Source organism: Tachyglossus aculeatus, chromosome 17, assembly GCF_015852505.1.
Source record: "Tachyglossus aculeatus isolate mTacAcu1 chromosome 17, mTacAcu1.pri, whole genome shotgun sequence".
NCBI classification, from domain to species: Eukaryota; Metazoa; Chordata; class Mammalia; order Monotremata; family Tachyglossidae; genus Tachyglossus; species Tachyglossus aculeatus.
Genome location: NC_052082.1, coordinates 15,898,887 through 15,911,726, shown reverse-complemented (window position 1 = coordinate 15,911,726; position 12,840 = coordinate 15,898,887). Strand labels below are relative to the sequence as shown.

The window sequence follows — 12,840 nt, the reverse complement described above, 5'->3', positions numbered from 1 at the left end:
CTTCTTTCTGTAGACTGTCAAGTAAATATTGAAAATGGAAGCAAAAATGGCCTACATCTCTCTGTCCCCTGTAGAGAGTACGTACGACTCTTGGACTGGGACACAGTCACAATTTGAAAATATGTTTGAACTAACAGAGGGCTGGGAGGAGCAATGTTACTTAATTTTAGTGCTTTTACCAATACGAAACAATGTGTCCCTTTCCTCCATTAAGTAAATCTGCTTATGCAACTCTCAGGTGGGGATATCCTCAGGTCTAAAAGTGGGAATGTATTGTCAACTATCAAAAATTGAGGCTACAAGTAGTACACTCTTGCAAACTGCATTTTTTATTTGCCATAGTGTGCTTTCAGCTAGAAGCTTGAAAAATGCATCCTTGTGTGGTAATTTTCTAATCATTCATGGATTTGTTCATTTCATTTGAAATTTATTTAGGGCATTGATTTCTTTTCTTCATTAATTAGGCCTCAATTTATACTTTTTTGCACTATTGTCAGTGTGCAGCATTATAAAAATATATAAGGTGTAATTTCTAAGGTGGGCGGATGTCTAAGCTGAGCTGGTTTCTCTCCCCCACACAATTTTTACAACATGCTCCGTGTAAGAGTGGATATTGTCTCAGTATCACAGCTTCTTGGCTTTACCTGCTATATATTGCCAATAATAAATGCTTACCTTGAGCCCTGATGAACATCAAGAGGAAATGGTTCTAAAAGTGATACATCAGGAGGAAATGGTTCATAAAGTGAAATGTCACCCATGAAGAAGCAGAAAATAATGTTGACTTCCTTAGAGACAGTGTTTTTTTTGGACAGACTTGCTAATAGTGAAGGTCCATCATTCCTGGCCAGGATTTATGGCCTTATGAATTGATGGTGTGTCTAGTGAAGAGGAACCTCCTGCAGCAGATTTTCCCTGAAGCGCTGTAATGTTGTTCTGTATGTGGCCTAGTGGAAAGAGCCCAGGCCTGGATATCAGGGGACTTGGGTTCTAATACTAACTCTGCCACTTGCCTGTTGTGTGACCTTGGGCAAGTCATTTGACTTCTCTGTGCCTCCATTTCCTCATCTCTAAAATGGGGATTCGACATCTGTGAGCCCTCCTACTTTGACTGTGAGCCCTGTGAGGGACAGGGGATGTGTCTCACATGATTAACTTGTATTTACCCCAGTGCTACGGACAGGACTTGGTGCTTAATAAGTGCCTAACAAATGTCACTATTTTTATTAGCTACACAAAAATGTAGACAGGGCTGAACATTTGGATGGAGAATCAAACTCAAGGAAGAGCTCTGAGCCAGTGATTCAGAAAGAGCAAAGAGATTGTGTGAGCACATGAAACAAAATGCTGCTTCAGCTCTGAAGTACAACAGGGTAACTAAGAAATTTAGTTTTGGGGATGTATTGAGATTCTCACAATGAGAAGTGTGGTATTGTGAACATTCACATTCAGCAGTAATAGGCAGAGACTACTACGTGGTTCCTTCCTTGCTCAATGAATCTAGATTGCCGTGTATAAGTGAACTATGAACTCACAAGTAAATATGAGGCATTTGAGTTGGTTGTGTTCCTGAAAATTGGTATGCAATATAGTACTGTGTATGCATGTATTCAGTATCTCAGTGTATAGCAAACATTCTAAGAAGCATCATGGCATCAAAAAACACAGGCATGGTCTCCATAAATATAATGTATCATCAAATTTCTCATTGAAATAGTAGTCCATAAATGCTTCCTGTGTGCAGAGAACGTGTCTACCAACTCTTTTGTATTGTACTCTCCCAAGTGCTTAGTCCAGAAAGTGCTCAATAAATACAATTGATTGACTGAAATGTTGATTTTTGTTTTTTCATTTTGACACTTTAGGACATACATTTGGCATTAGAGAAGGACTGCTGTGTCAGGAATTGGTAGTTTTTACTGAAATGTTGTTCAAGCTTCAGTAGTGGTGGTGATAGTATTTATTAAGTGCTTACTGTTTGCAGAATACTCTCCTAAGTGGTGGGAAAGAATATGCAAGTGGGAATTACACAGACTTTAAGACTTGAATATAGTTGTCAACAAGAATTGATCTTCAGGAATTATTAAGCCCCCACCTCATTGAGTTGGGGGCTGTCCAAAAGGAGGCTCTTTTGGAGTCAATCATTTATGTTAAAAAAAATCACAATGCAATTAAAAAAAAAAATGTCTAAGTGCTTATTATATACCAGGCACTGTACTAATCCCTGGGGTAGATACAAGACAATCAGATCCCATACTGGGCTCACAGCCCCAGTAGGAGGGAATGTATTGAATCCCATTTCTGTGGATGAGATGGCTGAGGTAGCTGACTTGCCTAAGGTCACACAGCATGCAAATGGTGGATCTGGGATTAGAACCCAGGTCCTTTGATTCAGAGGCTCATGCTGCTTCTACACAGTAAACTCCTGGAGGTCAGAGATCATCTCCCCCTACTTTAGTGTAGCCTCCCAAGCTCCTAATAGAGTGCTGCACACAACGAGTACTCAGTAAATACCATTGATGGATTTGCTGTTGAAGTTTGGGCTGGCATGTTGCAAATACTAAGGAAAGTTAAGAAAAATGAGTGTTCTACACAAAAGATTTTCAACTTGCTGACCTAATCAGACCCTGCCATTACCTATAAGTTGTTTTGTTTAAATATAAGTGAAATTAGCAGAGAGAATGATGGGCTTCATGTTATCAACTGTTGTTCCTAGCTGTCCCATAGCAGATTTGGCCTTATGCAGTCTTGGGTCTCTTGGCCATGTCTCTACCCCAGCCCTCCAGGACTAAGTGCCAGAAATCTCAGTTGCTGGCCCAAAGAGGCCTAGGAACCTGACAGAAAAAAGGCAGGACTGCCAAGCTAGGGAATGGTGTCTACCAACTTTGTTGTCTTGTACTGTCCCAAACACTTACTGTAGTGAGTAAATGCTCAATAAATACTCACTGATTGGTGTCCAGACTCTGGTGACGAGAAGAAAAGAAAAGAATAACCACATTTAGGCACCAAACAAACACCTTGGGCCAACCAGTCCTGAGAACCCCAGTATCATTTTCTCCCCAGTGGACTCTGATCCCAGGGTGGGGGGAGGGAGAGACAGCAGAACTGGATCAGAAGTTTGGAGCCTCAGGACACTAAAGACAAAGAGGCAAATCGATAGATGGTGACAGAGGGAGAAGGAAGAGATGACAGAAGGGAGGAAAAGGGGAGTAAGAGGAAAAGCTACTTGTTTTGTGCTACTATCTTGCCCCTCTCAAGATCGCACCTGGAGAGTTTCCAGTACTCTACCAGTCTCAGCTACAGGAGGGGAAGTCAAACAGAGGCATACCCGTTATATTCCTAGCTTGGGCAGTGGCTAGCAAGTGGAAAGCATCTGCTACAAGTCAAAACTCTCCCGTGCTGGGCAGCAGAGGCATGGGAGAGAGTCGAGGGCAGAGACTCAAGTTTACTGTGAGAAGGCAATGGTAAACGACTTCCGTAATTTTACCAAGAAAACTCTATGGATACAGTAGCAGAACGATAGCAGATGGCAATGGGGCATTCTGAGAGAGATGTGTCCATAGAGTCGCTGTGGGTTAGAAATGACTTGATAGCACAAGACGACTAATATCTTGATGTTGGAGTACTTGTGGTGGGCTAAGAAATTTGTTAATGTGCTGCCTAATATTGGTTTCCCTATGAAGAATATGACTAAAAAAGGAATTTAAAAAAATGCCTGCCTCCTGCTGATATGACCAGTGTTCAAGTGCGAATTTAGACCAGGACTTTTCTTCATCCCCCATATATTCAGACTTCTGACGGGGATTGCCACAGGATGTCTGGTTTGTGAGAGATTGCTGTCTGTAGTTGTATAACTGAATATGTGCCAAGATGGAAAAAAAGAAAAAACAGTTCTTAAAATTCCCTGGTCAAAAAACATCATTATAACAGAAAAGGACTTAGAGAGATCAACTGGTTACTCTTCTTTTGGGTCTCTTGAAGTTGCTTATGCTTGTGTAAAGTGCATTAGAAGTGGACACAGTGCTCAAATACAAGTCTGACTGGTGGAGAATTCAGCAGAAGGTTCACTTCCCAAATTTTGCATGGAACACTTCTGTTAATACATCATCATGCATGGTTTTTTCTGTGGTATTTGTGCTCAGTCATACATTTCCCTTCATTCTAATATTAATGGTGTTTGCTTTTCCTCCCCAAGAAGCAACTACTCTTCATGTGTCCCTATTACTTTTCATCCTATTTTTGAAGAACCATTTTTTTAGCAGTGTGGCTTAGTGCAGAGAGCACAGGCTAGGGAGCCAGAGGTCATGTGTTCTAATCCCAATTCCGCTACTTGTCAGCTGGGTGACTTTGTGCAAGTCACTTAACCTCTCTGTGCCTCAGTTCTCTCATCTGTAAAATGGGGAGTAAGACTGTGAGGCCCACGTGGGACAACCTGAATACCTTGTATCTACCCCAGCGCTTAGAACAGTGCTTGGCACATAGTGAGCACTTAACAAAGACCATTATTATTATTAGTAGTAGTATTATCTAAGTCACTCTGAATTCTATTCGTGTCTTCCAAAGGGTAAGCCAACAGGTCTGTCCAGTTTAGTGTTATCTGAAAATTTGGGTATGGTCTCGGTTCTTTTGGCCAGGGTATAATGAAGCTATTGATTAGACCCATTCCCAGGGTGGATCTTTGGGAAGCTCCAGTATGCTTTCCCATCCCCCCAGTTGAGTCATTGATGACTACCCACTTTGGGCAAGTGAGCCATTGAGCCATTGATGACTGCCTACTGTGGGCAGCCTTCAAGCTTGCCATGCACCCACCTAACAATAGAGTGGGCAAAGCCATATTCACTTGGCCAGTTCATCAATCAATCAATCAATCGTATTTATTGAGCGCTTACTGTGTGCAGAGCACTGTACTAAGCGCTTGGGAAGTACAAGTTGGCAACATATAGAGATGGTCCTACCCAACAGTGGGCTCACAGTTTAGAAGACAGTGGGCTCACAGTCTAGAGAGATCTTCATCAGTGAAGATACTGTGTAAGATAGAAAGGAGATTATATAAAATGGTCACAATTTGCTGTTCACAAATCCTTAACTTTTGTTTCCTACTATGTTTTGCTCTTCTAGTGACATGAATAAGGGCCACATTATGGAAGGACTGTATTATAGATCCCCAAACTAGACAATGAAGGTAAATATATCTTCCACGGCCCAACTGGTTTTGGTGATGGGAGACTGATAGAAAGGAGCATGGCGCAGTGGATAGAGCACGGACCTGGGAATCAGAAGGTCATGGATTTTAATTCTGGCTCTGTCACGTGTCTGCTGTGTGACCTTGGGAAGGTCACTTAACTTCTCTGTGACTCAGTTACTTCATCTGTAAAAAATGGGGATTGAATGTGAGCCCAATATGGGACAGGGACTGTGGCCAACATGATTAACTTGTACTATCCCAGCGCTTAGAACAGTGTTTGGCACATAGTAAGCGCTTAACAAGTACCATAATTAAATTGTAATTACTGTTGGAAGAGGAAGTCAGCATGCTACAGAACAACGTATAGGCTTTTGGATTACATTAAAAACAATTAGAATGAAAGTGGAGGTGGGGCATTCTGGGAGAGATGTGTCCATGATGTTGCTATGGGTCAGAGATGACTCGACAGCATACAATGGGAAGAGAATGAAAGTGGAAGAATCAGTTCAAATGAAAGTCCTTCCACCCAACTATCACTTCAGCATTCCTACCTGAGCACTTGGATACTAGAAATATGATCCACACAACAGAGTGAAGTATGGATTGAAGTGGGCAGAGATAGGAGGCGGGGAGGTCAGCAGCAGGCTGTTACAGGAGCCAAGGAGGGGATAGGATAAACGTTTGGATCAGTGTTTTAGCAGTTTGGGTGGAGAGGAAAGGGTGGATTTTAAAATTATATTGTGAAGGTAGAACTGACAGGATTTGGTGACCAGCGGAGTATGTGGGTTGAATGAGGGAGATGAGTCGAGGATAATGCTAAGGTAACTGGTTTGTGAGGTGCAGAGTAGTGGTGTTGTCTACAGTGATGGGAAAGACAAGGGGAGGATAGGGTTTGTGTGGGAAGATGTGAAGTTCTGTTTTGGGTGTGTTTAGTTTAAAGTGTCAGTGTGGCAGCCAAGTAGAGAGAATCCTGAAGGCAGGAGAAAATGTGAGATTGCAGAAAAGGCGTGAGATCAGGGCTGGAAAGGCAAATTTGGGAATCATCCACGTAGAGTTGAAGCTGTGAGAGTGAATGAGTTCTTCAAGGGAATGGTGTAGATGGGGAATAGAAGGGGACTCAGAAGTGGGCCTTGAGGGATTCCCTCAGTTAGAGGGTGTGAGGCAGAGGAGGAGCCCACAAAAGAGAGTCCCCCCAGAGTAAAGCTATTATGCATCTATCATTTTACTCTATTACCTCCTCCTAACGGTAACTTCTGTTTACTCTCTCTTCGCTACTTGTAAGCTCCTTGTAGGCAGGAATCATGCCTACTAGTATGCCTACTTAATACAGTGCAGATGCTTAGTTCAGTGCTCTGCACACTGTAAGCGCTCAATAAATATGATTGAATGAATACTAACTCTAATGTACTCTCCCAAATAGATGCTGAAACAATTTTTTTATTGATTAAAGAGTGATTATTTGAGGGTCTAAAATGGATGATTTCAGTGTGGAACGATTGTTTTCAAGGTATTAAGGGAAGAAAAATTTTCCAAATTTAAAAAGAAACAAAATGCTTTTACACCCAACACTTTATCTGGACCATAGTCTCCTAGAGTTTAGGATTCTTTGGTCTTGCCATGGTCTTGTGGCAACAGCTAAAAAGGCCTCGTTGAACTGTATCAGTAAAATGAAATGGGCAGGTGCGGCGATCCATGTGATATATTTTTGTGAAAATTTAGAACAACTTCCCACACCTGTACAAACTTTGGGCATGAGTTTCAAAGCTAGGAAAACCTAGAAAATGAGTTTCAGGGCTAGAAAATTGGGCCCTGTATTATAGACCAAGATTGTTACAGGTTTCGTGAGGACATTTTTATGAACACAAGGCTATTTGTGAGTGGAAGTAATAAATGTTTTGCTGTTCCCTGGAGTTACTTTAGGCTTGGAAAAGAATTTTTGTATTGTATAGGAAATACTGACCTTGGGGTTAGGCACTTCCTGGCAGTTAATGACCAGCTGTAAGAATGAAAAGCCTGAGGGACATTAACTCAGCAGTTTGCAGATTTGCCCAAGTGCCTGACCTTAGTTCATTATTGTGATTATAAACCATGAAGGATTTAAAAAAAAATGCTGGTCAATGAGTTTATGTAAAAGTCTCCAGCTGTTGTTTTAGTAGACAGCATTAAACATGGCTCCTAATTGGGGCTTTACTAAGTAGTGATGTAATGTTCTAGAATGGTCTGAAAAACTGCATTCTTGACCAAGATGGTTGAACTTGTTTTGTGAATAATAATATTAATAATGATGGTATTTGTTAAGTGCTTACTATGTGCAAAGCACTGTTCTCAGCACTGTGTGGATACAAGGTGATGAGGTTGTCCCACGTGGGGCTCACAGTCTTAATCCCCATTTTACAGATGAAGGAACTGAGGCACAGAGAAGTTAAGTGACTTGCCCAAAGTCACACAGCTGACAATTGGCAGAGCTGGGATTTGAACACATGACCTCTGACTCCAAAGCCCATGCTCTTTCCACTGAGCCATGCTGCTTCTCTAACTGTTCCTTGTTGTGGCGCTCTCTCCCTTTCATCCTTCATGCAGGTTGCCAACTGGTCTTCTGCCTGCTTTCAAAAATTTATCCCTTCCACCTGGGCTTCTGATCACAATTCTTATCCCCTTTTGAACCACTCATAATAATAATAATAATGATGATGGCATTTATTAAGTGCTTACTATGTGCAAAGCACTGTTCTAAGTGCTGGGAGGGATACACAGTTATTAGGTTGTCCCACATGGGGCTCTTAACCCCCGTTTTACAGATGAGGTAACTGAGGCAGAGACTTGCCCAAAGTCACACAGCTGACAAGTGGCAGAGCCGGAATTAGAGCACATGACCTCTGACTCTCAAGCCTGTGCTCTTTTGACCGAGCCACACTATTCTCTCCTTGATTTCCGTCTTCAACAGCTCATTTGGATGACTTATAATGATGGCCTTTATTAAGTGCTTACTATGTGCAAAGCACTGTTCTAAGCGCTGGGGAGGTTACAAGGTGATCAGTTTGTCCCACAGGGGGCTCACAGTCTTCATCCCCATTTTACAGATGAGGGAACTGAGGCCCAGAGAAGTGAAGTGACTTGCCCAAAGTCACACAGCTGACAAGTGGCGGAGCCGGGATTTGAACCCATGACCTCTGACTCCAAAGCCCGGGTTCTTTTCTTTGAGCCACGCTGGACTTCTTCCACTCTGCCTTCAAGCTCTCTCTTAGGTCCCCATCAATACCTGTTCTTCCTCCTACTTAGACAGTGAGCCCCATTTGGGACAGGGACTGGGTTCTGCTTGATTAACTTGTATCTACCTCAGTGCTTAGAGCAGTGCTTGATGCATAGTTAGTGCTTAATAAATAGTAGTATTATTATTCTTTAAAAAAACCCTCTAGACCCTAATTTCATCTTCTGTCTCCTCTCCCATTCTTGTCCAAACTCCTTGACCTGGTTTTGCACATCCACTGCCACCACTTCCTCTCTTCTAATTCCTTTCTTTACCCTCTTATTATCTTTTTTCCTTCCCATTCACTCCACTGAGACCTCTCTCTCCTAGGTTACCAACAGCATCTTTCTTGCCAAAGCTGATGAACTTTATTTTGCTCTAATCCTCAATGACCTTTCAGCTGTCTTTGATAACCCTGTGTCACTCCCTTCTCCTGGGAAACACTAGCTAGCCTTTTTTTTCTGATCCAGTCCTCTCCTGGTTCTCCTTTGACTTCTCAGGCCAGTCCTCAGTTTTGCACCAGCTCTTCCTCTGGCTTCTACTTCGTAACTGTGGGTGTCCCTCAGGGTTCTGTTCTTAGTCCTCTTCTGTTTTCAGTTTTCACACTCACATGGCCTGATCTACCACCCATAAGCAATTGAATCCCAAATCTACCTCGCTAGCCATGATGCTTTAATCTGCAACTTTGCATTTCCTCCTGCCTTCAGCATAGCTCTGCGTGGATGTCCTGCCAGTACCTCAAACTCAATATGTCCAAAACTGAACTCCTCAGTTTCCCTATCAAATCCTCTCCTCCACACAACTTTGCCCATCTTAACTAAGAACACCACCAACCTTTCCATCTCTCAGGCCTGTACCTTTGACATTATCCTTCGCTCCTTCCTCTTTTTCAATCCCCATATTCAGTCCGTCACCAAATACTATCAGTTCTTCCTCCGCAACAGGCCCATAATCCTTCCTTTCCTCTCCTTCCATTAGAATAGACTCATTCTCAGTCTCTTGTGCGCTTCTCCTGTTCCTCCCACCCCCTAACTGTGGGAGTCCCTCAAGGCTCAGTTCTGGGCCCTCTTCTATTCTCCATCTACATGTCAACTACCATTTCTATGTGGATGATTCCCAAATCTACATCTCCAGCCCTGATCTCTCTCCTTCTCCCCAGTCTTGCATTTCTTCCTGCCTTGGATGTCCCACTGAGATCTCATTCATTCATTCATTCAATCATATTTATTGAGAGCTTACTTTCTGCAGAGCACTGTACTAAGTGCTTGGGAGAGTACAAACAGCAATAAACAGACACATTCCCTGCCCACAACAAGCTTTCAGTCTCAAACTTAACATGTCCATAACAGAATTCCTTACCTTCCCACTGAAACCCTATTCTCCCCCTGACTTTTTCATCCTCCATCTCGCGAGCCCGTAAACTTGGCATTAACCTTGACTCATCTCTCTCTCTTTCAACCCACATATTCAGTCCGTCACCAAAACTTGTCAGTTCAACCTTCACAACGCTGCTAAAATCCACCCTTTCCTCTCCATCCAGACTGCTACTACACTAATCCAAGCACTTTTCCTCTTCCACCTTAATTACTGCAGCTACCTCCCTGCCTCCTGTCTCTCCCGACTGCAGTCCATACTTCACTCTGCTGCCAGAATCACTATGACTTGTTGGTTATCACATTGGTTCAGGCACTTGTCATATAATAATAATAATAGTAATAATAATAATGATGGCATTTATTAAGTGCTTACTATGTGCAAAGTACTGTTCTAAGCGCTGTGGGGGGGATATAAGGTGAACAGGTTGTCCCACGTGGGGCTCACAGTCTTCATCCCCATTTTACAGATGAGGTCACTGAGGTCCGGAGAAGCGAAGTGACTTGCCCAAAGTCACACAGCTGATAAGTGGTGGAGTCGGTATTAGAACCCACGACCTCTGACTCCCAAGCCCGAGCTCTTTTCACTGAGCCACGTTGCTTCTCCTTCATATCGTGGCTTAACTCTAGAATGTAAGTTTGTTGTGGGCAGGGAACACAGCTACCAACTCAGTTGTATAGTACTCTTCCAAGTGCATAGTACAGTGCTGTGCACATGGTATGTTCTCAATAAACACCTTTCATTGATTGATTAATTACTGCATCAGCTTCTTTGCTGACTTCCCTACCACCCTCCCTTCTTTTACTCTGATGCCTGGATCTTACAACTTCTCATTATTCTTAATTGAAAGAGCTTGGCTCAGGGAACCAGAAAACTTGTGATTTCATCCTAATTGTGCAAGAAGGAAAAGGACCTATTGAAGCTACGCCATCAGTCATGAAGATTTCTGACAGAATAATCACCTAGGACGTTCCTTGAGGTAGACAAGTACATTAAATTTCTATTATGTATATTTTCTCTGAGGAAGAAAATTGAGTTTTGATGTCTTGCTGTAACAGTGTTTTATGTGTTAGGACAGTAGAATACTAAGCGCTTAGTACAGTGCAAGCGCTTAGTACAGTGCTCTGCACATAGTAAGCGCTCAATAAATACGATTGATTGATTGATAGAATAGGCTTGTAAATTATACTTAGAAGTAAAAATACAACATACTTGTGTTGTGCCTTACAATGGGTTAATAACAATATTTTAATATTAATACCTTGAATTTTTTTAGACTCCTTTTCTCTGTTTGCACATTATTGACCTCATTTTATCCTTGCAGCAATTCCAAATTCTGTTTGATAAAGTTGCTTTAAATGACAAAATAGGTCCTCAGATATTCTTATCAAATTATGTTGCCTTATTTCCCTTATGAGTGCCTTCTAAATCAGGAAGTAAATAGTTTTGCAAAGGTTGTGATCATCTATATTGGTAATTAGCAGCAGTTAGTCTGTAGCTGAGAGTGATGTGTGGGTGTATGTATGTGTGATTAGACACACCTGCAAGATACTACTGCCTAGAATAAGGGTTTTTAAGAGAATCAGCAGGGTCTTTAGTCTTACAGTTTCAAGTATGGCTTCCAAGTTTATTTTTAAAAAGGTGTATTTTGAATTATTTTTTAACCCCATTTTGTGTGAAATCAAGTTCTGTTGTAAAGTTATTTTGAGTCCTTAGTGTTTTATTGTAAAAGGCAGACTTGATTGTTGCTAGGAGGTGGGAAAGACATATTGGATCATACTCCTTAAACAAATACCTAGAGCCTACCCAGTAGCTAATATTTCTGGCAATGGTAGGCCTTTTTCAGGTAGTTTCACATAATTTACATATGCCAAAATGAAATATTTTTTGAGTCAACTCTTTTTAGATTGAGTGTAATTGAGGCTATTTGGTGGAAGACTCAAGTTCTGGTGGGCAACTTCAAAGTCATTCTTTGCCAGAAGTACCCTTGGTCCAATTACCTTGTTTGAAGCACACATTTAAGCATTGTCCCACAGGCATGGGCTAGGGAATTTTTTCATTCTAATGCCATCACAGATGTTTGGCTTACTGGAGACTTCTTACAGATGTCCATTCCTCTGGGGAGATGGACATGGAATAGGTTTTTGGAGTGTTACAGCTATCTGAGTGATGTCTCTCTGGTTCAGTCCCCTCCCTCTGCCACCATCCTCTCCCCACTCCACCCCTGCAGATCTTGTTGGGTTGTCAGCACAGTGAAGGGAAGCAGCGTGACCTATTGGGTAGAGCACGGGCCTGGTAATCAGACGGACCTGGGTTCTAATCCCAGCTCCACCACTGTGTGCCCTTGGGCAAGTCACTTAACTTCTCTGTCCCTCAGTTTCCTCATCTGACAAATGGACATTCAATAATTGTTTTTCCCTTCTACTTAGACCGTGAGCCCCATGAACGGCCTGATTATCCTGTATTTGCCCCAGTGCTTAGTCTAGTGCTTGTCACATAGTAACTGCTTAACAAATACCACAATTATTACTGATGAAGAATTGGAATTGTCAGCTGTGTGACTTTGGGCAAGTCACTTAACTTCCCTGTGCCTCAGTTACCTCATCTGTAAAATAGGGTTAAGACTGTGAGCCCCCCGTAGGACAACCTGATCACCTTGTAACCTCCCCAGTGCTCAGAACAGTGCTTTGCACAGAGTAAGTGCTTAATAAATGCTATCATTATGATTATTATTAAGAAAGAGTTTGTCTTTCCCTGCTGCTTGGGGCATGGGGCCACTATTCAGAAAAGGTACCTCATCATTGTCGGTAGTATTTATTGAGCACCTTTACTGTAGGCAGAGCTTTGAACTAAGCTCTGGGAGAGCTAGAAGACTTGATCTTCACCCTTGAGAATCTTAAAGACTACAGGGGAAGACACACTGAGAGAAATTATAGATTGGGGGAGTAACTATATATGTTATGAACATTAGTGCTTTTGAGTGCTGAAGTATTTAGGGGCCATTGAGGGATATGGTGGGAAGAATATCAGGGAA

The 12,840-nt window shown here is 42.2% G+C and overlaps 1 protein-coding gene across 1 annotated transcript in view; it reads left to right on the top strand.

The window, feature by feature from the left end:
• The window catches only part of STK24 (serine/threonine kinase 24), a 106,525-nt gene that overhangs the window by 64,969 nt on the left and 28,716 nt on the right, over positions 1 to 12,840 (top strand). The gene's annotated exons all lie outside the window — the stretch shown is intronic.